The following is a 15,358-nucleotide window of genomic DNA, read 5'->3' as shown; positions in this document are numbered from 1 at the left end:
ATGAAAACCATGAAAAACAGTTTTTTGCAATTATTAATACGAGAATAAATTATACCGAAGATGGTGGAAAATCCATTAAACTAAAAGTACTCAACAATACTATTGATGTTGATAATCGTTGGGTAGTACCATATTCTCCATTACTACTAAAAACGTATAACGCACACATAAATGTTGGGTACTGCAATTCAGTGAAAGCTAGAAAATATATTTGCAAATAAGTGAACAAAGGAAGCGATATGGCAGTGTTTGGAGTGGAAAATACAACTGCATCTAACGATGAAGTCACCCAATATCAACTGGGACGCTTCATAAGTAGCAATGAGGCTGTATGGCGTATTACCTGTATATCATTTTCCATTCATGAACGATATTCAACGGTTGTTCATTTAGCTGTACATCTTGAAAATGGACAGCGTGTGTATTTTACATCAGAAAATATACGTGCAAGAGCAATGTCACCACCGCCAACAACATTAACTGAATTTTTCACATTATGTAGAAATGATACCTTTGCAAGGACACTACTGTACTCTGAAGTAGGGGTAATTTTATTGTTAATTTTCATTTCGATGTATTGTATACATTTGGTCATTAATAAAAATTATGTTTGAGGTATCAAAACTGCCTTTTTGTTCAAACACAGCAACGTGTGAACGGGTACAGGTAGTATAGTATAAATGTATAATGTATAATAATTAAGTTCGCAAATAATCGTTTAGAAAAAAAAATTTCTGTGTACATTAACTTAAGACGAACCTTTAGCGTAAAACACAACCTGTTTTTACCGATAGAGTAGACTAGTCGACTAGTGTAAACATCGATCGCTAAACGTCATGTAAAAACTAATAACTAAACTAACCTTTACTATTATATGGCCATTGTTTTGTAATAACCGATCTCGTGTTAAACGTATTAATATTTTTTTTGCTCCTTGTCCTGTTTTTTGATTCAAAAATAATGGTCACCGTATCTATAACCGTTGCAATTTCAGATATTTTTCATTATTCAGTTAGTTGTTATTTCGATATGCATTTACACTCATTCATAGATTCCTTCAATTTGGTATTCGATCAATACAAGAAAGAAATTGTAGATTTTGAAATTGCATCACAACCATAATTACACTAAGAACAAACAATAAGTCAGTTCTCTTGGGAATACTTGTACTAATCTTGAGAATTGTGCTTTGATGTTATAAGTGTCAAACGTCTCGCTTGGAACCACACACAAGACTTAATAGACAAGTTATGACAAAACGTGCGAAACTTCCATACAGACTACTTAGAAGACGCTCCAAATTGCTTATAGAAGTCAAACGATATAGAATTCTATCCCCAAACCTAAGTGAACTTACTGACTACAGTTGTGTGGTACAGCTAAACCTACAAACACACGAACTGTACAGACAGGTAGAAACAAAACAAAAAAAAGAAGCGAAACTGATGCAGGTGATTATAAAGCTGAAACTTCATAAATAGATCATAAAAGGGATGGGTTGATACTAATCGCCTCCATTGCAAGCAGCTCCAGCGTTTTATGTTTTCTAATCAGATTTACTTTTATAAATTTTATTAGGTTAGAAACCTTAGATGGTTATTATGCCTCAGAAAGAAAATGTAGTCGCTAGTCTATTTTTTTTAGGTTAGGCCAAGCCACTACCCAGTACCTAACCTAAATGGTAAAATTGTTTACAATGTGTAAGTATTACAATTATCTGAATTAGATTGTTTTTGTTTTAATTTGGATGTAATCATTAATTGCATCGTTAAATAATTTTTGGATCACTACTGTTTAACGCCCGAAGATCTGATGTAGGCGGGCGTAGGTCGAAATTGTTAGCCGCCCAAAAAGTTACGTAGACGTACTAATCGCAAAGCTGGCTGTCTTGTTTGACCATGTACCCTACTGTCATTTTGTTTAGTTATACAAAGAGGATAGGGTGGAATTCAACATTATTTGTAAAGCTGTCAGATATAGTATAAGAAAAGATCTAAATGACAAAGTTAATAAATTAATAGAATGGACAATAGAAAACTCTAATTGTACTAGAAAACTTAGAAAATATTTGGCAACTGGAACATCATGGATAACTGATCTTACAGATAGGTATGGAAAAAAGAATACGAGAAGGGATAACATTGTAAATATAGCAACACAATTTTTTAAACACAATTTACTTAGCAACAGATTGTACTAAATTGCGAGAAGTGCCCTTTGAAAGAAGCACCCAGGCGATTTCCGAGATAACTATGTCTGAAATTGAGCAAGCGGTTTCGAAGCTGAAAAAAGAAAAAATGCCAGGGAGTGATAAGATCACAAATGAAATGCTGAAGTTAACGTTCCCGCAACTTAAGGGGTTATGGATGGAATTGTTTAATAAGATCTTGAATACTGAAGAAGTACCATCATCCTGGACAGTCTCAGATATAATATTGTTGCACAAAAAAGGTGACAGGAATGATATAGCTAATTACAGGCCTTTGAATATTACTTCTACTGTTAGCAGATTGTTTATGAAGATCATTTCAGAAAAATTAAAGCCCGTACTGGAGAAGCATCAGCCAGTTGGACAAGGTGGATTTCGTTCTGGCTTTTCTACGATCGATCATATGCATGTGCTCAACCAAATTATTGAGAAATCAGCCGAATTCCGACAAACTGTCTATATAGCATTCATCGACTACGAGAAGGCGTTTGACTCCATATCACACCAGTTTTTGTATAAAGCATTGGAAGCACAGGATGTTCACTCAAAATATATTAATCTAATACAACAGATGTATTCCAATAGTAAATCCAGAATAGTGTTGGACAGAAATGGACCGTATTTTTACAACTGCAGAGGAGTGAAACAAGGGGATCCATTGTCGCCTATACTGTTCAACTGCGTGCTCGAAGAGGTGTTTAAGAAGTTAAAATGGAATGATATCAACAAATACGGAATTGATGTCAATATGAGAAAGTTGACTCATCTTAGGTTTGCCGACGATCTGGTACTGTTCGCCCAAAGTGCAAAAATCATGGAAAAAATGTTAAATGAATTGGATATTGAAGGCCGAATAGCCGGACTAAAAATTAATGAAAAGAAGACCATGATTATAACAAACGGGTTAAACGAAGATATAAAGTTGTCGGGCAAAACATTGAACTATGTAGTTAGCACTGCATATCTGGAACAGTTAATAGGATTTGAAAATAGGAATGAAAGAGAAGTAGAAAGAAGAATTGCATTAGCGTGGAGAAAATATTGGTCGCTGAAGCATCTAATGAAGAACCGCAAAGTGCCAATAAAGAAAAAAGGAAAAATATTAGATTGCTGTGTAATGCCTTGCTTAACATATGGGTGTCAAACATGGACTTTAACAAAGAAGTTAATTAATAAGTTAAAAGTGACGCAAAGGGCAATGGAAAGAAGTATGAAAGGTGTAAAAAGAAAAGACAGAATCAGAAGCTCAATAATTAGGCAAGAAACGGAAGTTAAAGATATAGAAAAGACTGTGAAGACCCTGAAATGGAAGTGGGCTGGCCATGTTGTGCGATGTAATGATGGAAGATGGTCTAGGCATGCAACTTTATGGACGCCCTTTTATGGCAGCAGGAAGAAAGGAAGGCAGAAAATGAGATGGCAGGATGACATAGTAAAGGTAGCCGGACACAAGTGGTATAAAAGAGTTCAAAATAGAGACGAATGGACCGAGATGGGAGAGGCCTATGCTCAATGATTGGGCCTGGTTTCAAAATAATCGAAAGAATTATGTTTTATTTTATTTTATGTAAAAAGTATTTTCTGTTTTTTGTTGGAAAAAAGAATAAATAAATTATGTTAAATTTTATAAATCAGTTAATACGAGTATGTATGTAAATATGTAAAGAAACCGCTTATTATTATTATTATTATTATTATACATTGTTGATTGGCTTTCTATTCTTTCTTAATGTAAGTTCTTTTTCTTAATAAATAATTTATATATTATATACAAAGGTACACGATATATAATATATCTTTTGGTAATCGGAGTTCTACAACAGATAAAGAGATCCTAATTCACAGCACAACTAATTTGAAAGATCGTTGGCGTTGAATAAAATAGTATTGTTTAATCTGTGAGAAGAGATTGTGGTTGACAAAATGTGCATTGTTTGTCTCTTCTTCCAAACTGTTAAAGAATAGTTAGTTGCGCCATGACTTCTTTCTCACTAATGACTTTATAGCGCAACTATCCGTTTTGTTAGAAGAATGTACAGAAAGAAACTTAATTGTCCTTCCTCTGGTTTACAGGTGAAATATATTGAGCTTGTTTGCAAGGAGAGTTAAATGACTACTCGTCTAATATAATGAGCTACGTTTCCGGTGGCTCATTTTCTTTAGCGGAAATAACTCATCTGTTTTAAATTGTCATCCTATTTTTTCCCTGTTGAGTTAAACATCAGTTTGTGCAACATGGGTATTTTTCATTCTGCAAAATAAAAGAATTGCAACTTTTGGAAATATATGGTGAAATCAATTTCGAAAGATGACTTGTGCTCTTTTATTGTTGTATTTTAATTCTAACAGTAAGGTTGGGAATCTTGTTCTTCTTCATTTTGTAAAACAGGCTTGGTAAGCTATATTGGGCCCTTCATAGACCAATGCCTCTACTTGAAACACATACACAAGATTTAAGCAAACAAAACGTGCGTAACTCCTGTACAGACCACTTGGACGACTCTACAAATTGCCCGTAGAATTAAAACGATTGATATATAATACTATCCTCAAACCAAAGTGGAATTACGGTATACAGCAGTGCGGTTCATCAAAACTTACTAACAAATGGGCTATACAGACATTTCAATCAGAACTTCTTCGACGCAGATAGTTGACGGCCCTTTCTACGTGACTAACCTTACACTTCATAACGGCTTCAACATCCCAATCAGACAACTCGCCAAGATAAAGTATCACAAGTCCCATACAGCTCCTTATAATTGCTCTAAATTTTTCGTATTGTCTCTCGCCTCTACTATTATTCCTAACAATCCACTTGCAAACAGAATCTCCACTGGCCCCGATACTTCCTAGAAGTCTGAAGCTCATCCTCGACATCGATTTCTTGTGGAAAGTGCTACCGCTGGATAGTTTCTCTCCTCCTGCTCTTCCCTCACCTTTTACATTTTCACCATCACCATTATTTCATGTATTTAAGTTCGATGCTAAGACAGCATATGAATCAGTGGAATCTAAAATTATTCTGTTAGAATTTATTCTGAATTTTCTAAAAAACAAGCGCAGTTTTAGAATGCAACTAAAATAAGCATTGTCTTCACCTTTAATCCAGAAGAATAGTGCCCCTAAAACTAGTCACTTTGAATCCTGAAATATTCCTTGTTGCAATAAAATTTTTCTAACTTACTTCGAATCATCTGTAAAGACAGAGAAAACTCCGAAATGAGCCACCTGAAACCTAGGCTCATTATATCAGACGAGATATCGTTTAATTCTCTTTAAAAAACATTTAAATGTTTTATCTTTTCACTGCAAGCAGGATTACAAAATGTTCAAATCCTTGAACAATCCTCAAAGAAATAAGGGTTTCCACCGTTCTTTCAAATACGCATTGTTCTCTAGAACAGCAATTTGATACATTTTCTCTCTTACAAAAAACAATTAAATGAGTACTTTAAACGCTGAGTCTAAAAGGTATTTCCACAATCCAATTTATGATTGTTCTTTTTTTCCTTTTTTGAAATGTTCTGGAAATGGCTTTAAAGAATGCAATACTTGGGGTCTGAAGATCATCAACATCGATTTCTGTAGAGAGTGCTTTTGGTAAAAGCCGATAACGGTTGATTAGATTTCCTCTTAAATTCCATTTAAGTGCAGTGTAGGTTCTTGTGTGTTACATATTATACAGGTATATACCCATCCTTGGAGGCTAAAGTTCCCTAGTATGTAAAAATCCAAAACTACCACCTTTATCTTTGGTTTTATCCGTCGCAGCAGCATGTTTATTGTATTCCTGATCGGTTTTGCACTCTCATTCACCATCTTTAGTATATTAATCAATTGGTGTAGAAATTTCAAATTCACTTCCGTTACCGTCACTACTACGTAATCCTAATCTATCTCTGATAATGGATTAAAATCCGAAACCGATCAGGAATACAATTAAACGATCCTGCTATGACAAATAAAATGATATTACCCAGCACTGCAGGCGGAACAAACCACATTTTACTCTTTCAGGAGATGTTTTTCGTTTGTTTTTGTTTTATGGCATCCGAGGACGGATTTAAATTTCCATAAATAAAATTTTGTATCTCTTAAAGTACGGAGTTTGAAATAGTTATTTATTTAACAAGTGTGGAAAGTAGCAGGGTTTGCACGCACGAGCGAGCGAAGCGAGGCGAGTGCAAGTGCAAATTGCCGAGTGTGAGGAAAATACTTTACACTCGAGTTAAATATTATATTTTTTTCTGCAACCATTAGGGTTATTAACTAAAAAAAAAAAAAAAACTAAACAGGAATCACTAGAATCCATTTTAAATTTCTATGAGGTAACACTATAACCTTTTTAACTGTTATAATTAAAAATATCTAATTATTTATTAAAATATTATTTTTATTTCTATATTTCTTTCAATTTTTATTTTATTTTTTTAATATTCGTTTTTTAATTATTTAGTTACGTTAAATAAGCTTATTAAAGTTTTACAGAAAATATTTAGTAACAAAACCTCTTATATCAAGGAAGCACAATAAAGTTTTTTCACTCACTAGTGAGGAAAGTGACACTAATGGGAATTTTTCCCCACTAGTGAGGTAAAGTTGGGCATAACACAGCTGATTTTAATTGAGTAATGAGAACATTTCTACATGGTTGCAGAAAAAGAATATGTAAGTTAAAACTTCGAAACTTGTAATAAGAAAAAGTCCTGTTTAAAGTTCTTATACAATTTTCCCAAAACAAATACACAATTAAATTCCATATCATGTTTGCGTCATCAATATTCAAATATTTGTTCAACATCAATCTTACGAAATGAAGAGAATTTTATATGGTACAGATAAACTGCTTCAATACTTGTGTGATAATTCTATAAAGGATTATCTTTTAGCAGTATATGGAGGTATGTAGTAGTTCAATTAATCTTCAAATGTGTTCATATGGTCCTACTGTACTTCAGTTAGTCGGTCTTCGATCAGTGTTCTCTCGTTATAATGAACTGTAAGAAGCTTCGAGGAAAAAAAAAAATCTAAGAGCCAGCAACTGGATTTGAACCCGGGAGTTCTGATTGGGAATCCAGACACATTGCTGTTAATATTTATTAATATTTATTTTCTAATCTCAAACGTCCTGGTGTGTGTTAACCTTGTACGGGTTACCAGCCAAGCATATTGTTATTGGTCACCTAGAAATTTGCAGATAGTGCGGCATGTAGGTGCATTCAGGATTTCGCTTTTTGCTGTTGGATGTTAAGTGAATATTTCGATCCAATCCCAGGGCTGCAATACTGGTGGGTAGTTCCTCTGAAGCTGACGGTGGTTACTCAGGCCCTACTCGGACAGTCCCTACCTACCACCAGCATCTTTATTTCCAACCCTAGCTCCGCCAACTTGTTTTTCTACTTCTGCTACTTGAACAAGGTTGTTTTTCAGCAATTCCCACTATCATTACCACACTTCCATCCTTATTAAGCAACAGCAGAAAGTAAGGTCAATTTGAATTAGACTATTCTATCAGTGAGCACCGTCCGGTCGCCGTACAATCAGTATCTGATACACTCGGGCTCAGATTGAGGCTTATATTGGTAAGTAAGGACCTCTTCCATTTTACTTATTATTATTTTCTACTTCTTACAAAATAACAAATGTTTTTTATGTACTCAGACAGATAAATATGGAGTTTAACAAGCAGCAACCAGTTGGCTAAATGTCCAGACCGTGATTGGGCCCATATTTCTTGTTTCTTGTAAAGTACGTGACCTGCCACAAAAAATAGGTTAAGTGTCAACAGACTATAAATTATTCATGCAGAATCTGCTTCAATAATGTACATTCTCGAAATATAAATACAGCGTTTATTTGTCTTCCCTAAGAGCTACAACAAAAAGCCTACAATAAAAAAAAGGTTATGTAAAAAAAAATACAGCGAAATATTTCCTAATATTCATAACATAAAACATAAAATTAAATAATGAACAAAATAAATATAAATAAATTAATTTATAAATTGAAATGTCTAGATGAACACTCGTTGGATTTAATAATAAGTATATCAATTTTTTTAGGTAATACAGATGTCTGAGTTCCATTTTATTGGAGAGAAGCGAAAAAATAAATAGAGCGCAGCTGAGAACATATAAACACGAAATTAAAAATGAAAAATTTTATACAATTTGAATTATAAATTATTTTTATCAATTAAAAATTTTCTCTCCATTTTAGGTCATATTTCCTCAAAAGCCAAATATTTTCGTAGCTTAAGGTTGGGTTCTTGGTCAGTCCGAAGAGCATATCTTAGATATAACATCCAAACATTTACTTAACTAACAGCTTACTCCTCTTCCATAGCTTTATCTCCTCTCCATAGAAAGGCTAGCCCTTAATTGAGGGCTACTTTATTGTTGAACATAGGAACTTTAACTGGAGAAAGCCCAAGGAATGTGACCACAATCAAATTGTTCCATTATTTTGCCCCAAATTTTAAAAAATATAATCAATTTTCTGACACAATTTTAAAAAGCATTTTTTTTTAATATTTGGTTATAACTTATAAAATGAAATAATTACTTTGTATAAAATTTTCTGTTCCTAGAAACACACTGTCCGATGATGGACAATATTGTCTGTAACGAGAAAACACTTTCAGAAGGCTGGTAGTGCACTAAAAAATGCTCCGAGTACCCAGGTATATTTTTGAATATGCTTTTTACATTTGTGTCAGAAAATTTACTATAATTTCTTTAATGTTGTTTCTAAGTTCGTGATATGTTCTTCAGTCTCACCAAGAACTTAACCATAAGCTACGAAAGTATGAGTTTTATAAAAAAATATGTCCTCATGTAATATAGATAAAATTGTTAATTGACAAAAATAATTATAATTTTAGATTGTAGGTATATAATTTTTCATTTTTAATTTCATGTTTATTTGATCTTAGATATGCTGTTTTAATTTATTTCACATCAATTCAAAAAAAAAGTATACAAATCTATCGAAATCCGTTCGAAGAGGTCTCTTCAGTAACCATTTGATTACATTATTTTCATATTGCAAGGAACCACCCGCAAAATATTATATCGCTACACATGTTTTGTTATCAAAATAAAATGTGTCAATAATAATATATCAAAACTATTTCCGATGAATTAGTATATTTACAAAATGTTTTTGGGAGTTGCTGTTCTGATCCTTCCATCTATTTAATCAATATTGTAAAGTTTTTATTGTCCTTTTACTAAGAAAGAACTTTACTTACACAACTAGTGCCTGCCACTAGTTACGTTAAATATGTGGGTTTGATTAAATAATAAAACTCGCTAAAGTTGTAAGTAAAAACCTGATTTATTAACACATTACCTTTACTCACATTAACATTTACTAGCAACTAACGCTATTCATTACAGTCACCATTTACAACAGTCACAACAGTTTACTGTTACTTACTCACTACGTAACGCCACAAAACTGTTCCCCGACTGACCCCTGGTCCGCACTGCACCGAATTGCACTAGTCTCAGCTGCACTAACACAGCTCTACTCATCAACTGACTAATTGCCCAACTAGCTACCACTGAAGCACTCCACAACACTGACTCTCTCTAACTATGTCTCAACACTGACTCTCCAAGACTAACTCCAAAACTCACTGACTGTACAACTACAAGACTGTAAAACTCTTAGAACTCGATTAAAAACTCATTAACAACTTGATTGCGAACTCACTTCTCCAGCTGTGTCTGCCTCCTTTTAACTGCGTGCCTCCCTACAACTGGGACTGCCCTCCTCCAACTCCGAGCATAAGTTTCCACGCCCTCCTGATGTTCATTGGCTGGAGAAAACATACTGCCACCACCTCAGCTGGGGCCGCCCTCCTACTCTCTGTCTCGCTCCTACCTGTCAATCACTGGCTGGGAAAACACATACGCCACCACCTCAACTGAGGCCTTTCTCTTAGCTGGCTTTTACACAGGTCACTAACTCCTTGAACAATCTAGCCCTTTCCTTTCTAGTTCAGATAGAGACCGGCCCTTTTGTCTACACAGTGGTGGCCTGATACCGACTTTGGTCGCTTAACCCCTAGAACAATCTAGGCCTTTCTTCTCTTCCACAGGTAGATACCGCCCTTTTGTCTACACAGTGGTGGCCTGATACCGACTTTGGTCGCTTAACCCCTAGAACAATCTAGGCCTTTCTTCTCTGCCACAGGTAGATACCGCCCTTTTGTTTATGCAGTGGCGGCCTGTTACTGACTTTGATCGTTCAACCTCTAGAACAATCTAGGCCTTTCTTCTCCGCCCAGGTCAACTTCGTTACAATATATTAAATTCTTCTCAATTTTAATTATAATCTTGTTATTTCACATTTAATTATTCTATTGAAGCAATAATAGTAATTATGGATTTAAGTAAACCAAAAACAGAATTAAGGTATGGAAACTTGTGAAACATTTAAAAGTTACCTGCGGACATAATCTCTCATTAACTAGCTCCATTTATTTTTATTTGACTTTAAAACTTAAAGTGTCAAAGGCAAGTAAATATTTAAATGTAAATTGCTCATGTCCATGCTTTTCTTCGAAATTATTAAATTCCCTTTATTTAATACTCATAGTTCATGATTAAATCAACACCACCAAAATAGTGCGAACCTAAGACAGACAAATAATCTTAATAAAACAAATATTCTTACAAAATGTTTAAATATCTTAATTACTTTTGAATAAGTTGCAATTTAATTTGAAATCAAATGCATAGTTAACATTTTCAAATGCAAAATGTTAACATGTGATAAAGTGGTATCACGGCCAGTTTTAAAAAGATTACATAATAATATAATGGTCTCAAATATTAGTAAAGATTGCAAAATTTATTTTGTTCTGTCTGCTACTCATTCTGTTAACTCAGCTCACATCTTTTTTTTCAGATGCTTGAAAATTAACCCGAGATACTTTTTTATGCCTTGATATACTTTTATTGATACTTGACCCTTTTATTTTTAATGGGACATTTTTGAGCAAAATAAGGCAAAATCAAGGGTTTCTCGCATTTCAAAGCTTACTTAAGAAATAAATCAACTTTTTTTGTGGAAGGGAATAGGACTTTTCAAAAATGAGAAAAATTCCTGCAAAATATAATATTTATACACTGGAAATAGTGAAATTTTCAAAGTCAAATTCATTTAATGAAACTTTTTGGATTACTAAGCCCTGCAATGCGATAAAAAATTATTTGGGCTCTTTTAATCCAAAAAGTTTCATTAAATGAATTTGACTTGGAAAATTTCCCTTTTCCCAGTGTATAAATATTGTATTTTGCAGGAATTTTTCTCATTTTTGAAAAGTCCCATTCTCTTCCACAAAAAAACGATGATTTATTTCTTAAGTAAGCTTTGAAATGCGAGAAACCCTTGTTTTTGCCTTATTTTGCTCAAAAATGTCTTTTTTATTGATTTTGAATGTCGAAATTTCATTTTTATCATTTATAAAATACATCAATCTGTCGGAAATTCCCTCAGCTTCAAAATGCATGCATTGGTTTTGCAAAAAACTGTATTGTTTTTCCATTTATTTGGCTTAACAATGCAAAAAAAGCCGCTTTTTACCTGAAAAATTAAAATAAAAAATCCGCAACGTAAACCGATTTGGTTTTCAGTGGATTTTGGTTAGTTTTGACCCAAATAATAAGGAGAAAGAAAAATTTTTCATGTTGGTGAACTTTTCAATTAAAATTGTTCTAGGCGAACCGTGATATATATTAAATGGCAGGATCACAAATTTCACTAAAATGAGGTTTTCTCTTTCTATTCATAATACAAGTGCTGTAGATGTGATACAAGACTAACTTTATGTATAAATTCATGAAAAGCGATACACTGTATCCATATCTCTGTCTATATCTCTGACTTATCTGGTCTTCTAACAAGGAAATTCAATTTAGGGTACACCAGTAGAATCACTATCTCCTATAAAAATAGTTATCCATAAGACCTATATTCCAATAGGCTTCTGAGAGACTTCTTCAGCTTTCTAAGAGATTCTTTCTAATTTCATAACCTGTAGGAGGCCGCGTAATTTATCGACCTCTCTGATATAATCATCAATGCAAGAAAGATGACGAAATAGCGCTCTTCTCGGCGCTCATGGCTGTGGCAGTCGATGCGCCAAAAAAAATAGGTAAATTCTCGCTAGATTCATGGGAAGAATTGTAAAAATTGTTTTAATATTACATTTTAACTGATGCAAAATCTGTTAAATTGATTACAAGGTGTATATAGTCAGTGAAACTAAAAAAAAATTATCTTCTCTCTAGTACTTAGATACTAGATATTGAAGAGAGAAAAGTTTTATTCTTGCCATGGAGGCCATTTGAAAAGGTAGCAGGTCTTCCTTTTACATAATGTACCAAGAGAGTAAGATGAAGGGAATACGGGTGAGACATTGGGCCAAAAAAGAGGAGAAGGAATCTTTTCTCTCTGAGTGCATAACCAGACTCCAGCGCTATTAAATATTGCAAGTGAACCTAGTTCTTATTGACTACTTAAAACTACACAGTCTGGCTTTTTTTTTCTTTATATTTGCTTCCTTCAACTCACCTCTTTCAGTCACTACAGATCTTCTATTCTTCTATCAGACAGTCCTAAATGCATGCATTACAAACCTCTATTAGCATTGTGAAACCAATTGCTTGCTGAAAACAATAGCCCATAAGAGGAAGGCTGAATTTTTTTAAAAGAAAGAAATGTATTGCTACCCTAAGTGCTTTACTTTTTCAACTTATAATGGCCTTCAACGTAAAAATCTAATTAAAATTATTAAAATAGAATTTTCGAGGGTTTAATTCAAACAAAAAACAATAAATAAATTATCTTTGTTAAACAAGGCCATTAACACTGTACCCAACTAGCTACATGCACGTGAACGCCAAAAACCAAAATAATTTGAAAGAAATCTGCTTTGAACATAAAATTAGTGGGAATAGAATGTTTTTGCCGAACATGTGAAAAGTTAGAAACACAAAAGAGACATTTAATAAGTTTGTGATAATAAAGGCTATACAAGCATTCAAATCAATATTCCTTGACATGTTTACATTATTTTAAAACCATGAGCAAATTATTAAAGTAAAACTTTTTTCATTGTCATCCATTTTTAATTGATTACATTTCATCCGGTGAATATTTCATGAAGTGGATGGTTATTTATGACTGAGAGAGTCATTCATTAGATAACAATCATATCTTTAAAAAAATTAATAAATAAAAATAATATACAGGGCGATGCATTTAAAACGCACCAATCGCAAATAACTTTTTAGGAAAGCGGAATTTCGAAAAAACCCACGAAGTAAACTATATGTTTTTTCGGTCTAGTTTTCAAATTTTTCAACCCCGATGCCGTATCTTCATTTTTGGCGGAGTTACAGCTAAAAACCCATAAGGGTTACATTAGGACCACTAGTTTTGACAATGATTATGAAAACTACATAAAAAACTGTGAAAAATGACGTTAACCCCGTTTTGATACCTTAATATTGGTTGTGATATTTAAGATCAAAGTTACCATTTTATCTATTCGTGAACGGTTTTCAATAATAATTTTCCACCAGAAATACACGTTTTGGGAGGTCCTCTGACTGCAAAAAATGTTAATGGTGACGCAAAGTAAAAAAATAATAGTAATTGAAGATTTTAAAACATGTAGTAGTGTAATGTAATGGTTATGGGTGAATCAGGATAAATTTGTTTTATCATCAAATAAAAGCAATCATCACATCTTGATAATGTACCCAATATGCAAAACTTCTTGACCTATGATTACGGTAAGAATATGTTACCAAGGATGGACGGGTGTTGATCTAGTGGTCAAGAGCGTGGCTTTGTAAGTGGGAGATCCCCAGTTCGAATCCCGCGTTTGCAGTCATTCTTATTGCTTAAAAAATCATAATACTTTTTTAAATAAAGTGCAGTCGTACGCGGGATTCGAACTAGGGACCTCCCACTTACAAAGCCACGCTCTTGACCACTAGACCTACACTCTGGCAAGATATTCTTACCGTAATGTTAGGTCAAGAAGTCTTGCATAAGGCGTACGTTAAAATGATGTGATGATTGCTTTTATTTGATGATAAAACGAATTTATCCTGACTCACCCGTAACCATTACATTACACTACATTTTTTTAAATCTTCAATTATTATTATTTTTGTTCTTTGCGTCGCAAGTAACATTTTTTGCAGTCAGAGGACCTCGCAAAACGTGTATTTCTGGTGGAAATTTAATATTGAAAACCGTTCACGAATAGAAAAAAAATCGTAACTTTGATCATAAATATCTTGACAAATATTAGGGATATCGAAACGGGGGGTTAACGTCATTTTTCACAGTCTTTTATGCAGATTTCATAATTATTGTCAAAATCAGTGGTCATTATGATAGCCCAATCGGGTTTTTGGCCGTAGCTCCGTGAAAAATGAAGATACAGCATCGTGGGAGAAAACTTTGAAAACTAGACCAATAAAAACATATAGTTTACTTTGTGGGTTTTTTCGAAATTCCGCTTTCCTAAAAAGTTATTTGCGATTGGTGCGTTTTAAATGGATCACCCTGTATATCTAACAACATAATGTTTTTGTTTAGAATATGTGAACATACTAAACCTTATTCTTTTTTACCAGAAATAACATTATAAGTTAAAGTAATATCTATTTTCTGCAACCATGTAGGGAAGTTCTCATTACTCAATTAAAATCAGCTGTGTAATGCCCAACTTCCCACACTAGTGGGGGGAAATTCCCATTAGTGTCACTTTCCGCACTAGTGTGTGGAAAAACTTTATTGTGCTTCCTTGATATAAGAAGTTTTGTTATTAACATAAATATTTTCTGTAAAACTTTAATAAGCTTATTTAACGTAACTAAATAATTAAAAAACGAATATTAAAAAAAAAAAATTGAAAGGAATATAGAAATAAAAATAATACTTTAATAAATAATTAGATATTTTTAATTAAAACAGTTAAAAAGGTTATAGTGTTACCTTATAGAAATTTAAAATGGATTCTAGTGATTCCTGTTTAGAAAACACTCCTCCATCAATAAAAGAAACAGCAGAAAATGTAATAAGTAATGTAAATAATTGTAATATAACAATAAA

This window comes from Rhodnius prolixus, unplaced genomic scaffold (genome assembly GCF_049639745.1).
Source record: "Rhodnius prolixus isolate KJV_2025 unplaced genomic scaffold, Rpr scaffold_1, whole genome shotgun sequence".
Taxonomy (NCBI): Eukaryota; Metazoa; Arthropoda; class Insecta; order Hemiptera; family Reduviidae; genus Rhodnius; species Rhodnius prolixus.
The sequence above is the reverse complement of the archived record's forward strand: the minus strand, read 5'-3'. Positions refer to the sequence as shown.